We start from the raw sequence: 11,133 nt of genomic DNA on the forward strand, positions 1-11,133 counted from the left end.
AGTTATGTAGTGTCTGTAATATATCGATATTGTATAAGTAATATAGTGTAATGTATCAATATCTATAATCTATAATCTATATCTATAGTCTCTAATCTATATTTATAATATATTAAAAGTGTGAAGACCTTAAAAAAGTGATTTGAATTTTTTGTCCTTTATTAAAAGATCGTTCTTTAGACAAAACTGTCTTTTCACTATTTTTTTTAATTTATTATTTAATTATTTTTATTTTATTAACTAAACTCCTAAAATATATGGGACTTCTAAAATATATGGAATGAGAATCAAGTAATATTTTTCTTTGTACTGATCAATTAGAAAAATACTACTAAAATAAAAAATATTTCCGTAAATATTGAGATGTACCTCTTTCCTCTATAAATATTGAGATGCACCTCTTCGCTGATTTTTGGCTTATAAGCATTCTAGTGTTTACCAAATTATAGTAAATACGCTAAAAATTATTATAAGTTGGTTGATCAACTTCTAATAAAATTAGTCAAACACCCTCTTATTAATATAGTACCATTTTCCTTAAATTATTCAATGTTTTGAAGGATACATAGATACTATATGATATATATTACATAAGTATTCAGTATCTCTTCAAATTATGATCAAAGTTACTACGATACACTCCAATTTCACAAGTAAAAGTTAGGTTTAATTATATTATTTTTATATCTCTATTTTGTGATTTTTTTTGTGTGTAAAGGTTAAGTTTAGTTATATTATTTTGATATTTATATTATTGTATTATTTTGTTATAGTTTACAGATGGTAAATGAGTGTCAAACGACTTTGAATTTTTTTTGTGTAATTATATTGTTTTGATGTCTCTATCATCGTATTGTTTTGTTGCAGTTTACAGATGGTAGATGAATGTCGATCGGTTTTGCCAAATTTTTTTAGTAAAATGTTAGGTTTAATTAAATAAATTCTTCAAAAGATGTTGAATTTAATTATTGTATATATCTTTGTTATTTAGAAAAATATCCTACTTAGTGTAACGGTTGAACTTAATAAAGTGAGGTACACGCACGAGACGCGTACACCTAAACTAGTATATTAAAAGTGTGAAGATCCTTAGAAAAGTGATTTGAACTTTTTGCCCTTCATAAAAAACTGTGCAATTGACAAAATCGTCTTTTCACTATTTTTCTTAAATAATTATTCAATTATTATTTACTCTTTAGTACTTTAAAATTAAATAAAACCTCTATTTAATCTAGGTAAGAAATTATATTATTTAATACTTCTAAATCAATTATAATTTTACCTTAAATAGACAAGAATTTTTAATTTTATTTAAGTTATATTTTGGCAGCAATATTCTTTGCTTACTGTGACGTAGGTTATCAAGGTATGTAGAATAATCCAGGAGCTAAAACAATCGAAGGTGATTTAGAAGAAGAACTATATTTGGAGCGGTAGAAAAGAGATACCGACTATTTGATCAAAAAGAGGGATTGAAGTGGTATGAAATCTGCAGGTCAATTTTTGCACTTCTAGGATGGAACCAAGTCAAATTACGCAACTTTATAAATTATCAAGCACTAATCATTTGCTTACTGAGACATCAATCGTAATTTAAGGGGTTAGCAATGTATTTCACCTGCCTATTTTGCATCTTAGATATTTACAATTGCTATATAACTAATTAAATAAATTCTCCATCTTTACACGCCCAAAAGATATTGAATTTTACTATTGTATATATCTTTATTATTTAAACAAATACCTTATCTCGTGTAAAGTTTAAACTCATTAAAGTGAGGTACACGCGCGAAGCGCGTACACCTAAACTAGTTGTATAAATAATAAGTGTATTGATGTTGTATAAATAGTGTATAAACCCGTATATATGATGTACAAATAGTTATGCAACACATTTATACTATACAAATAGTGTATAATCATGATGTATATCTATGTATTAGAGATGTATATACATCCACATATTGTGTTTATACATACATATACGTAATATAAATAGTTACGTAATGTATCAATATTGTGTAAGCATGTATTTATAATATATAATTATGCATCAGGAATGTGCAATAAAAAATGTTCACGTGTTTGAGCTTTCTGGAGAGCATGTCTCTCAGCGTCGGTTGCTTTCTCTTTCAATGGTTTTGAACTTGACCCTTAACCAAGCTCATGAACTCACAATACATCGCAAATTATAAGAACGTATTTGAGCCTCCTAGAGAGCATATTTCTCAGCCTCGATTGTTTTCTCTTTCAATGATTTTGAACTTGCCCCTTAACCAAGCTCACAAACTTAAAATAAATTACAAATTACAAGATTTGAGAATAACAATAACCACAACTAACTATTGTTATTTCAGGTACAAAATTCTGTATATTTTAATACGGACTTTAACACTAAGTTCAAGAACTATTTCAAGAGCTACAATGAAATTCCAACAACTTCAATCACGAGTTCAAATTAATAATCAAATGAACTATCAAAATGAAGTGTTTATCAACTTTAAGAAAAAGAAGATGAAACAGAAAATTATAGAATCAAGTCCACCGAATGCATGGTTAGGAATTTATTCTCCTCAAATACCTGAGGTTATGGAATCTTTCTTCCCATGATAAAAGGATTCTCTTTCTGAAAATAGTAGTAACTCAAGTTTCAGAAACTTCAAACACACTCAACGATTTGATGATCACACGAGAGTTTTTTGAAGAAGAAGATTGTTTTTCAACTCAAAATTATGTCTTTACCTGAGGAAAAAATTCAGGTATTTATAGCCATCAAGGTGTTGCTTCATGAAGAGAAGCAATGGTTCAAAAAGATGCACCCCTTCATAAAGGTGCAACACTTCGAAAAAGGTGGAACTCTTCGATAAAGTCACAACCTTTTGAAAAGGTCATAACCAATTCAATTCGAAAAGTTGCGTATTCAAATTGCATCCTTTCTCTTGGTGTCTTTCCGAAAAAAAAACACCTATTCATTTTGCATTCCAACCCCTTAAAAAACCAAACCCCCCCCCCCCCCCCCAATGAATGGGGAATGACTATTTTAATAAAAAAAAAATTATGAATAAGTGTGTGATCAATAAGAAAAGACTAATTGCATCTGGATAAGTAGTTTCCTTTTGAACTTTCCTTAGTGAACATGCATCGGATGCACTCGGTCAATCGGTAGATTTGATATCTTTGAACCGTCAAACTTTAATGTACACTTAGACAACACAAGTCACACAGTCAACCTTTTACCATTTATGGTTCTCACGTTTTATTCGTTTCAGCCATGAATACGTCCTGATTTCATGAGAGCGTAAAGAATAGGCCTTTACTAACATTCTCCTTGAAGCAGCTTCCACTTCATCCTTACATAGGTGATTCCTAAATATTTAATCTTATAGATCAAACTATTTGGTCAAACCTGCCAAACTTAGAAACCACTGAAAAGCTTCAAACCATAAGTCTTATCCTTGTGCTCTAAATATTGTCTTCATCATGAGAATGGATTGAGTATATTGACAATATTGAACCATCAGTCACAACTTTGTTTGATCTCCTTGAACTTAGATCTTTGGATCTCTAGTTTTCTAGGTAGAGTTACCGTCATGCTGACTTGTCTTAGGCCGTAACTTATTTTCTTCGATGATCTCTCAACTCCTTTTCTAGATAGGTCTTTTGTAAGTGAATATGACATATTATCATTTGACTTCACATAGTCAACATCAATAATTCCACTAGAGAGTAGTTCTCTAAGGGTAATATATCTCCATCTTATATGACGAGATTTACCGTTGTACATCATGCTCCCTTCACTACCTATTGCCGCTTGACTGTCACAGTGTATACATACGGGTGCCAAAGGTTTTGGCCAATAAGGAATATCTTTCAAAAAATTTTAGAGGGATTCAGCTTCTTCACCGGTTTTATCTAACGCAATAAAATTATATTTTATTATAGAGCGGGCAATTTATGTTTGTTTGGATATTTTCAAGAGAGTGCTTCTCCACCTAAAGTAAATACATATCCACTTATGGATTTTACTTCATTTGATCCGGTGATTCAATTTGCATCACTATATCCTTCAATTACCGCTGTATATTTATTATAATGCAAAACATAGTCTTGAGTATGTTTTAGATACCCCAAAACTCTTTTCATTGCCATCCAATGAGGTTGATTGGGATTACTCATGTACCGACTCAATTTACTAATAACATATGCTATATCTGGTCGCGTATAGTTCATGATATACATCAAATTTTCCAACACTCTTGCATAGTCTAACTGTGAGTCACTTTTATCTTCATTCCTTTGAAGTGCAAAGCTCACGTCTAATGGAGTCTTGATAATATCAAAATTCAAATACTTGAATTGTCAAGTATCTTTTCAATGTAATGAGTCTGTGACAACGCCAATCCTTGTGGAGTTTTATGGATTCTTATTCCTAGGATTACATCTGTAACTCCAAGTTCTTTCATATCTAACTTGCTCTCCAGCATCTGTTTCATAGTATTTATGTCAGAAATGTCTCTATTGATGATCAACATATCATCCACATACAAACAAATAATGACCTTATGATTTGGAGTGTCTTTAATGTAAACACATTTATCACATTCATTTATCTTGAAGCCATTTGCCAACATGGTTTGGTAAAACTTTGCAAGTCACTGTTTGGGTGCTTTTTTTAGTCCATAAAGTGACTTAACAAGTTTGCACACTTCTTTTCTTTACCAGGAACCACAAAATCCTCAGGTTGTTCCATGTAAATTTCTTCCCCCAATTCTTTATTTAGGAATGCTGTTTTTACATTCATTTGATGGATTTCAAGGCCATATACCGCCGTTAAGGCAACTAACATCCAAACGGACGTTATCCTTGTTATAGGCGAGTATGTAACAAACTAATCAAGGCATTCTTTTTGTTTAAAGCCTTTCGCTATAAGTCTTGCCTTGTATTTGTCAATAGTACCATCAACTTTCATTTTCTTTTAAAGATCCATTTAGAACCTAAAGATTTATTTCCTATAGGAAGATCAACCATCTCCTAGATGTGGTTGCTCAAGATTGAATCAATTTCACTATTGATTGTTTCTTTCCAAAAGGATGCATTCAAAGACGATATCGCTTATTTAAATGTTTGAGGCTCATTTTCAATAAGAAATGACACAAAATTTGATCCAAAGGAAGTTGACGTTATTTGTCGTGTACTACGCCTTTGATTCTCATCATTAAGTTCATTCTTGCTTGGTTCATCTCGAGGTCGCTTAGACCCTCCGCTAGACTATTCATGTCCAGTTTTACAGAAAATATGTTCAAAGAACTCAGCATTATCTGATTCAATTACTATGTTTTTATTGATATCTGGATGTTTGGATTTATGAATCAAAAATCGACATGCTTTAATGCTTTTAGCATATTCAATGAACACGCAGTTCACAGTCTTAGGTCCTATTTTAACCCTTTTAGGCAAGGAACTTGGACTTTCACTAGAAACCCCCACACTTTAAAATATCTCAAGCCGGGTTTTCTTATTTTCCATTTCTCATATGGAATTGAAAGTGTCTTACTATGAACCACTCTATTGAGTATTCAGTTAGCTGTAACGATAGCTCCCCCCTACAAGTTTACGATAAATCCAAACTTATGAGTAAGACATTCATCATTTCCTTTAATGTTTGATTTTTTCTTTCTGCAATACTATTTGATTAAGGTGAATAAGGGGCAATAGTTTGATGGACAATATTATTTTCTACATATATCTCCGCAAAAGGAGATTCATATTCTCCACCTCTATCACTTCTTATCATTTTAATTTTTTTATCCAACTGATTTTCTACTTCTGTTTTATATTGAATAAATGTATATATTGCTTCACCCTTACCATTTATCAAATGAATATAAAAGTATCTAGTGCAATCGTCAATAAATGTTATAAAATACTTTTTTTCCACCACGAGATGATGTTGACTTCATATCATAAATGTCTGTGTGGATTAAGTCTAAGGGATTGAAATTTCTTTCAACATACTTATATAGATGCTTAGCATATTTAGATTCCACGCACGTTTGATACTTTGATTTATCTCACTCAAAATTAGGCAAAACTTTTAAATTAGTCAGTTTTCGAATTTTTTTTAATTGACATGTCCTAAATGTTCATGCCACAATTCATTGGACTCAATCAAGTAAGAAGAATTTGAACTTTTATTGATCTCAATAGTCATTACATGGATCTTAAACAGACCCTAGGTGAGGTAACCTTTTCCTACATACACTTCTCCTTTGCAAATTACAACCTTATAAAAATAAATACACATTTGAATCTATTTTCGGTCAGAAGTGATACAGAAACTAAGTTCTTTCTCAACTCCGGTATATGAAGGACGTTGTTGAGTGTCAACGCCTTGCCTAATGTAATCTTCAAGAAAATTTTTCTTGTTCCTTCAACCTTTGTTGTTGTGGAGTTAGCCATATAAATCTTCTCTTCATCTTGAGCTGGAGCATACAAAGCAAACAACTCCTTATTGGCACATACATGACAGGTGGCATCGGAATCAATCCACCAATCTCTAGGATTATCCACCAAGTTGCATTCTGAAATCATGGCATATAGATCATCCAGTTCATTTTTCGATTCAACCATGTTGGCTTGATCCTTCTTCTTGCCTTTCTTAGGGGCTTGACAATCCATGGACTTATGGCTAGCCATGCCACAATTAAAGCAGTTTTCTTTGAATTTCTTTTTTGGAGGATTACTTTGTTGTCTAGATGCTTTCTTGTAGTTCTTTGATTTGTTAGGGTTATCCTCCATAATATTTACCCCATTAATTGTGGAATTTTCTTTTGACCTCTTGTTGATTGCTTTGTTATCTTCTTCAATACGTAACCTCTCAATGAGGTCTTCAACTGACATCTCTTTTATTTTATGCTTCAAGTATTTTTTAAATTCCTTACAGAAGGTCACAACTTCTCTATTATAACTGTTACTTGGAAAACCTCAATCACAATCAAACCTACAACAAAGGTTATGTGATTATCAAGAACAACTTTAATATGTTCAAGTAAGGTATTCATTATGTTCATACCTTCTTCCAGGAGATCATGGATAATTACTTGCAGTTCTTGTACTTGAGATATGACAGTCTTACTGTCGATGATCTTAAAGTCAAGAAATTTTGTAATAAATATCTTTTTGGTTCCAAAGCATCCCATAATTTTTTTGAGGTTTTCATATCGTTGTACACATTGTACAAGTCATCTTGAAGGATATCCAGTATATAATTCTTGCATAAGAAGTCTAGGTGTTTTCACGCCTTCATTACTATAAAACGTTCCTTGTCTAGTGTCTCTTCACGCAATTTTGAAACATTTTCAGGGATGAACATTTGAAGACTTAGAGTCGTCAAGTAGAAGAACATCTTTTACTACCAACATTTGAAGTCCACACCTAATTTTTTTTTTAATTTCTCAGCAGGTGCCATTGCGGGCGCAACACTAGTATTGGAACCCTGAGGGTTAGACCACACAGTAAGGGACCAGGTCCCTTAAGGTCAATCACAAAAAAATACAGTAAAGCAAACAGGAATCAAAATACAGTGCAGGAAGAGTAAAAACATAAGATGCTTACGTGGAAACCCAGGAAAGAAAAAATCACGACTTGCCCACACAAGCACCTCAAATTCACTATTATCAAACTCTTGATTACAGTCCAGATTTCAGCCTACATCTAGGCTCATTTCGCTTGTAATAAATCTATTATAGAATCATCTTGAAAACTCTACCAAGGACTCTCTACACTGATTAACTCTAATCAGCCACAAGCTTAGGCAACTCTACCTAAGAACTTTCGAGCAACAACACGATAAAACATTACTCTTATAGACTGAATATATAGACTGAATAGTTTTGTTACAACTCAGGATATACTCAATAACACTCACTACTTCAGTATATAGAGCAAGCTAAGAACATGAGTTATGCTTGAGCATTATTGTAAACTGGGTTTTTGCCTTTTTCTCTCTTCAACACTCTTTCTTTGTATTTGCAAAAAAAACATTTGATGAAGAGGCGTCTTTTCTCTTTTATAGATGAGTGATGATTAGAGATGAAATATGATTGGACTAGCTGTCCTAATCAGTACAAAATATCACCTACAAGCTTATTACACAAGAGGATAAAACTATGTAGACAACACGTGTCAGCTGTACTATACCTTACACATCTAGGGACCTGGTCCCTTACAGTTTAGTTGCTTATCATTAAAACTACATATAGAATTTTCCCCTTTTTTGATGATGACAAACCAACCATACAATTTTGAGTATCAATGCACATTCATTACATTTAATCAGTATGATTACCACTTGAAGATGAATATTCCCCCGATCATCATGCTTTCCTCTATCATTATTCAATAGAGGGACCTGGCCCCTTGTTGTCATTTGCAGTAAAAACTTTTGTTTGCTTCCCCTTGTCTGTTTGCTTCCCCATGTCACTATGCCTTACCATACTTCACCTTATCAGCATGCATCATATGAGCACACAGACCAGGAAACTGGTAACCTGGTCCTTACATATGAAGTCAGTATTCCCCCTTTTGGCATCTTTAAAAAGGGTTAACAGTAAACTAAGAGTAAAAATAAGTACAGACTAATTAAAACATGGCCACTGGGGCAACACTAACATGAAGAGTAGTTTTAAAATAAAAAAGGCAAGAGGTACACAAGCAGAATTCATTTATTTTCAAAATAAAGGTCAATACCAGTACAATCATACTAAAATGATACATAAAATAAATTGTCTTCAAGATCCAACCCAATATAGAACCTATAAGACTGACACATAATTGATAAGAGGACAGGGATAACAAGGCTTAGGTAGAGGGAGGTTGGGGGAAAAGAGACTTAAGCAACATCTCTATTCTTGCATTTTCAGCATTGTGGGCATCTAACAACTGTTTGGTGAAGACTTTCACTTCAACATTCAATGCTTGAATTTCACCAGTCAGTTCTGCCACTTGTGCCTGGAGTTTCGCATTTTCAGCTGCAAGCTCATCAGTGGTACCTGGTCCCTCAGAAGACAACTTCTGATTCTGCAACTTCAGATGCACTATCTCAGTATCTTTGGCAGCCAGCATAATCCTTAACTTTTCTATTTTCTTCCCAACCTTCCCTGAACAACTAGAAACTTAGATACTTGAGACAGAAATCTAGTTTTGCCTTCTATGCATTCATTCTCCATAAGAGTTGTTAGCTGATCGTTTGCTTAGTTGTTCCAGGTGTTCCTCTAGTTCCATTCACACCATAATGTTCAAACACCCTGTTCAGTAGATATCTATATAGCATTCCATGTTTTTTTTTTTTTTTTTCATAAAGCACTTTATGCATATGCTCTATCATTAAAGCAGGAAGACTAACAAATTCAAACGTGCTCAAGCATTCAATTAAAAACAAGTCAACACTAGAGGAAATTGTTCTTTTTTAGACCTTGGCAACATGACCTTGTTGGTGAACTCAAATACCAGCTGATGCTTACTCTTCATAAACTTTTTTTTTTCACTGCAGCTGTTGAGTCCCTCCTGCCTTTGATGCCTCAATCATGAATTAAGTAGTAAGTTGTTGATTTACCACAGATCTCACCCCTAAAACAGGTACATCCAGGATTCTTCTTAGTATTTCTTCATCCAGCTTAGGAACCTTTCCCTGGATCTGTGTGGTCATACTTAAACCATCTTCCGAGAATCCCATGGAGTAGTAGAATTCTCTCACTTCTCATTCAAAGACAATGGGAGCTGGTTCTTCTAGCAGGTGAAACCAGCCCTGATGCCTCACATACTCCACCAGTTCTATCATACCTGGTTTGTCATAGATTTTTGGATTTGTTGACACCTAATTTTTGTCCTCTAAGACTAAGTTTAATTTTGAGTTTCTTCGATTTTAAATAAAATTACAACATTTATTTTATCCGAATAAAAAAATTAAAATATTTTTTGTACGAATTTTTTCATTTTAAGTAGTGATCATATATTTTTGTATTTACGAGATTTATAATTTTGTTACTTAAATTATTATTTTTAAGAAAAAATTGAATTTTAATCAAGGACTATATTGAAAATTGATTTAAATGGGCAAAGTTTTGATTTAAATATATTTTGTTGTCAAACATAATTTATTTGGAAAAAAATATAAGTTTAATTTTGTTAAACCAAGTAGCTTCGGATTAAATTGATTGATAATTAGTATAGAATGTAATTTAATTTCAGCTAATTTATTGAAAATTATCATAATTGAAATCAATTTGGCCACAATTATAATGCAATTGGCCAATTGATTTTCAATATGATTTAAATCTTAATAAAATTAACTGAAATTATAACTTAGCACCATTTGTTAAACTCTTAAATCCTAATATAATTATGGTTATTTAAAAAATAACCCCAAAACCCAACTGCTCCAGCTCACTCCTTAGCCGACCCAACCAAAATCTTTCCTTAACCAAATTGACCCGGCCCAACAGGCCCAACAAACAACCAAAACTAATCCATTCTTTATTCCTCTTTCCTGACCCGATCCAAAACAACATCAGCTTCAACGTACAATTCCAACGACAACAAACTTCAATAACAACAATCGTATCAACAACATCAACCACGCCAAAAACCAAAACGAAAACAACATCAACAGCGAAAATGACAACAACTCGAAAACCGACGATCCAAACCCGAACAACCTATCCAGTAACGTTAAACCAGAACCTTTCGACCCGACCCGACTACAACACAACTTTTGTAAACGGCAACAACAACTTTCAACAACAATAGTTGCAATAACAGCGCTCCTACACCAATAACAAATCGAACAAGTCAATAACGACAGCTATTAATCTAGATATTCCTCAAAATTGTTCAATTTCGTATGAATACAGATGATCACGATTAATTTGTGTTTGAATTTTAAATTTTTCATCATCAATGTCTTATTTGTTTCCCTTCAAAAATCAGTTCCGAATCTTTTATAAATACCCACATATGTAGAGAGAAGGGAGGGAGAATTTTGGGGGGAAATTTGAGGGTTTTGGAGGCGCATACTTCTAACCTCACGCAACCGAAATTTTTGAAGAACATAATTAAAAAAAAAATCAATATTCG

Source organism: Capsicum annuum, chromosome 9, assembly GCF_002878395.1.
Source record: "Capsicum annuum cultivar UCD-10X-F1 chromosome 9, UCD10Xv1.1, whole genome shotgun sequence".
Taxonomy (NCBI): domain Eukaryota; kingdom Viridiplantae; phylum Streptophyta; class Magnoliopsida; order Solanales; family Solanaceae; genus Capsicum; species Capsicum annuum.